A 5,608-nucleotide genomic window follows, 5' to 3' on the forward strand; every position below is an offset into this window, starting at 1 on the left:
ATCAACCCTGAATATTCACTGAAAGGACTGATGCTGAAGCTGAAGCTCCAATACTTTGGCCACCTGATGTGAAGAACCAACTCATTGGAAAATACGCTGATGCTGGGAAAGACTGAAGGTAAAAGGAGAAGGGGGGACAGGATGAGATGGTTAGACAACATTACCAACTCAATGGACATGAATTTGAGCAAACTCTGGGAGACAGTGAAGGACAGAGGAGACTGGCGTGCTATGGTCCATGAAGTCGCAAAGAGTCAGACAGGACTGAGCGACTAAATACCACCACCACCCCCAAATGCCTTGCCACCCAAACAGGAACAAAAGATCAGTTTGTTAGTATACAATTGGTATTAATTGAGGAACACTTCCCAATTTATTAAGATATGATCAAAGTAAAATAAACTGCTCCTCTATAGGCTGGGTAATTTGACCACCTCTGACACACATATACACGCATGAAACCAGACTCCAGTCAGAAGTACACACATATCCATCCCCCAAAGTTTCCCTCTGTAATTCATCCCTAACTCCACCCCACTGCATGCAATCATTTACCTTCTTTCTGTCATTACAGTTTGCCTTTTCTAGAATTTCATGTGAGTGGAATCACACAGTATGTTCTTTTTTGTACTTTACTCCTTTCAGTCAGTGAAATGACTCTGAGATTCATCCTTGTTTGGAATGACGAATGGAATCATACAAATCCCATCTGGAGTATATTCTAGAGACAAATCAGTAATATTTAAAGTTCCCAAATCCTAGTCCTTATTCCTTCATTCCAGTGACACCCATAATTTCAAACCATGTGTTTACTGAGTGCATTGGATTTTGGCTCCACAGACCTGGGGCTTCCCACGCAGTGCTAGTGGTAAAGAATCTGCCTGTCAATGCAGGAAACGAGACATGAGATGAGGGTTTGATCACTGGGTTGGGAAAATTCCCCTAGAGTAGGGCATGGCAACCCACTCCAGTATTCTTGCCTGGAGAATCCCATGGACCAAGGAAGCCTGATGGGCTATAGTTCATAGGATCCCAAAGTCAGGCGCAACTGAAGTAACTGAGCACGCACGCACACACCACAAACCTAAAGATATTTGCTTAGGAAGTAGAGTGAACAGCTTTCAGAATCTAAAAAACACAAAAATGGTCTTGGTTCTGCAGTCAGTGAGGGTATGGGATGATGAGAAACATGCAGACTTGAGCAGAAAATCTGTTGTCACATTCCCACTCTTCAATTGCTAATAAAAACTTGGTAATGATGGCAGAAGTCTTTTCTGGGATCACTTACAACATTGGTAATGACCCATACTGGGGAGATAAATCCAGTAGGTAGCCATGCTTAAGTAAAAGAAATTCTTATTACCTCATTTGTCTACTAATAAGTGTGTCTTTAGAGGGTCCTTTAAATATTATTGATATGGTGAGTGATAAAAGAAGACTGTTACTGCTTGAAAACACTTACTTCCTTATAGCACCTCCACTGGAAGTTTCTCAGTTTGCATGAAATGTAGAGTCAAGGTCCAGAAAAGTCTGCTTTCATGAAGAGGAACAGTCATGTCCTTGATAGTGTGTTTTAATATTTGGCATTGGTAAGTGGTTTTAGCTGCCTTTTGTGTGGTTGTGATGTCAGCTTCAAAAGCTAATGCAATACAATCCAGGTCTAGTCTATCCTTTTCTTTGACTTTGAGAGATGACCTACCTTGACTTAGAATTTATTCACCAAATAATTACTGAGTTAATTATTTAGTGAATAATTCTAATAATTATTCTAACAACTAATAAAATATTAATAATAATGTTAATTCTAATAATTATTCACTAATAATTTATCATTTATTTACTGATTTCTAGTGTATGGCATGCAGTGTGCTGGAAACCAGGGACTCTGCTGTAAACAGTTCAACAAGAGCCCTGCCCTCATATTGTTTACATTCCAGCCCTGCCACTATGACTATGGTATCCTTCCTCCAAAATTGCAAACTTTAGCATCTTTTCATCTTCTATATTCTGTCTAGTGTGAGCACCCAGCCTTGTATGTACATGCTTACCAAATATTTACTGTGTAGAATGTCAACCTCTACCTCATATTATAGTTGGTTGTGTCTTCATATTCTTCCTATGCTTAAAAGGGTAAAGGAAAAGTGGAAGTTGCTCAGTCATGTCTGACTCTTTGCGACCCCATGGACTGTAGCCCGCCAGGCTCCTCTGTCCATGATTTCTCCAGGCAAGAATACTGGAGTGGGTTGCCATTCCTTTTCCTTGAGGATCTTCCTGACCCAGGGATCGAACCTGTGTTTCCTGCACTGCAGGCAGAATCTTTCCATCTGAGCCACCAGGGAAGTCCATTCTTCCTATACTACTAACTGAGGAGGGACAATGTGGCAGAGAAGATTTATTCTTCTGCTGAGATGCACAGCTAGACTTTATATCCCACCCTGTCTTGCAGATATGACCACGTGACTAACTTTCAGCCAATGGTATGCAAAAAGTGACTCACTAGAAATGTGCCTATTCCAAGCCTGGTCATAAAATCCTCTGGTAACAGAGCCTCCTTGTCGGATGTGATACCCACAAAGTCACTGAAAGTCAGCAGAGCCCCTGTCAAGGAGGTCATAAAATAGGTGCCCTAGGCACCTGGATCTGTCTTAGACTCTACAGAAATGAAAACTAAACTTCTACCTGCATATGCCATTAGTTATCTTTGATCTATTTATTATAACAGCAAGCCTATCCACACTAATCAATGTCTTAGCACTCTGTACAGAGGAAACTTTAGGATGCTAAGTGATACAACTGAATGTTGGAAAAAGACATCTCCTCCCATTTGGGTCATAAACCACCACTATCTGCAGTCAGTTGCTGCTGCTGCTGCTGCTAAGTCGCTTCATTCGTGTCCAACTCTGTGCTACCCCATAGACGGCGGCCCACCAGGCTCTCCATCCTTGGGATTCTCCAGGCAAGAACACTGGAGTGGGTTGCCATTTCCTTCTCCAATGCATGAAAATGAAAAGTGAAAGTGAATTCGCTCAGTCGTGTCCGACCCTTAGAGACCCCATGGACTGCAATCAGTAGATGACTGCTTTTATTAAAACACAACAGATATTACAAAATCATAGGTTTCATTCTCATTTAGATAGTCAAGTAAGTGATAGCAAAAGTGAATGATCACTTATAGAAGGTTTTGGTTTTTTTTTTTCTTTCTGTATTCAGGAACCCAAAGCTGGGGAACAACTGAATACATTTAACTTTTCCAGCTGCCACAGGCTCACTGTTGAAGCTGAAGCTTTGACTAGACCTAACCAGGGTAGTTGTCAAAATTTACCAACAAATCTATTTTACTTCTCTTTTTACTTATAGTTCTTCTCTTCACCTCTATTAATTTGCATCAAAAGACTGGAAAGACGCTTTTCAATGTCCCTTTCACTCTGTATCCAAAATACAATTAAAAACATTTTGATAGAAGTCAAAATAAAGCTGACGGTATCACACACACACATTATAGTCCTATGTTAGCTCACGAACACATTACACATTACTCTCTAAATAGAGAAAAATGTGCATTTCGGAAAAGACTGCATATTTTGTCTATCACTTGGTGATTTCATAGTAAGTGGATATGGTTTAGTTAGAATCCTTGGACCAGAAAATAAACGACTCCTGCTCATCCTGTGGATGCCAACTACGTTCAAGCATGAGGGGTTGCTGGCCCGCGGTGCCAACATACAGCACCTTCGCAGGGAGGCCAAGGCCCTCATGCTCCAGCAATGCCAGACGGCACTCCGATGAGGCGGGCTGCTTCTGGCAGGTGGTAGCACAGGAGGTAGTAAGCGAGAGCAGCTCAGCAGAAATAGTTCCAGTGAAATACAAGAATAATATTCTGGCGTCCCCAACTCATTCTCTCTCATTCATGACTCACAATAAGCGCACATTCTGATGGGCACATGGCTAAAAACTACCCCCCAAAGAAATGAAGCATCATCTCCAATCTCTAATGGAAACCCTCCACTGGTCTGGAGGGTTTTCCCCCTAAAGTGAAGCAAAGTTTGAAGAGCTACAGTCCTCTCCTCGGTGACCTTGCAAATCAGTCCCAGGTTGTTGGCCAGTCTGGTCATCTCATCTCGACCAGCTGCTGCCTTCATATCAAGGGGGATTTGGAGCATTCCATGGGTCAGGAGAAGGTAATGTGTTCTGGGCCATTTCTAATCCATGAAAAGCCCCAGGTGTATAAGACTGAACCGGCCAACAAGAAAAGAAAGAGAGGAAGACACAGAATCAAAGACAATATTTGACCCAGGGTAAAAAAAAAAAAAAAAAGAAATAAACAAGATTCTAACATATCCATAGACAACTGACAAATTAAAAATTTAACAGCTCTAAGACTTAAGACATTTCTTATAGGGTTGAAAAGTGTAACTCAGGGTTTTACTTTGGGGAAATGGACATGAAAATTTACAGAGGCTCTTTTCACATTTCAAATATATCTTGTTGTGGGTAAACAGCAAGGTCCTACTGTGTAGCACAGGGAACTATAATCAATATCTTGTAGTAAACCATAATGAAAAAGAATATATAAAAAAAAGAATGTCTTTATGTGTATAAGTGAGTCACTTGCTGTACAGCAGAGACTGGCACAACACTGTAAATCAGCTCTATTTCACTTTTAAAAAATACAATTTTAAAAAATAAAATCTATTTTGTTGAAATTTCATGTTGGCTAAAATGAAATTGCTGTCTAATTTTGCATAGACTTGAAAATTCCCCCATGAAAATTATAAAATTTTTTTAAAAAGAAACATCACAATAAATATCACTAATTTTAACAAGGACTTTTCACTCATTTACTATGTTTATAACTCCATTTCTATTGCTTCCCTTTTCAGAAATATCCCTATTTCTACAAACACAATTACTAAGATGTTATATAGTCCAGTAACAATGAAATCCCTTTGTTAAGGAGAGGAAAACAAATTGAAAAGAAAACTCAGAAAAAAAGAAATTAAAAGTTATCAGGGGTGCCTAAACACAGGCCACAGGAATTGCTGGGAAAGAGTTGTTTCATTTAAAGCTCCAAACTTTGTCAAGACTTTGCAGTCTGCATCTATGTGACAGACTAGATGATATAGAAGGGGCCTGAAACCAATCACACGAAATGGAAAACTCTGCCTTTTAAAGTTTGCCTATTCACTGCAAAATTTACCAGGTCTGATTTAATTTCCAAACATATAGGGTTAAGTATCTTTGATATTAATTGCTCATTTAAATGCTTTCTTCTCTTCAGTCACCTCTTGTGTTTTCTCAGTCTTTCAACTTTACTGAAGCTTTCAATGGCTACGTCAACGATCTCTCTTGATAAACGTCACATTGCACTTGAAAATATGCAGGTTATTTTCAAGTATGTTTTGATATTTATTGCTAACATAATTCTACAGTGATGAGAGAACAGACCCTGTATGATTTCAATACCTCTAGACCATGAATTTTTTACACCTCGTTTTGTGTCCCGGGGCATGTTCCACTGGTTTATAGTCTATGGGAACTTGAATTTGTACCCTGCTGTAGTATGAAAATTGTATAAATCCTAATTATGTTGATAAGTATGGCTTTTCAG

This window comes from Oryx dammah, unplaced genomic scaffold, assembly GCF_014754425.2.
Source record: "Oryx dammah isolate SB20612 unplaced genomic scaffold, SCBI_Odam_1.1 HiC_scaffold_19, whole genome shotgun sequence".
Lineage (NCBI taxonomy): Eukaryota > Metazoa > Chordata > Mammalia > Artiodactyla > Bovidae > Oryx > Oryx dammah.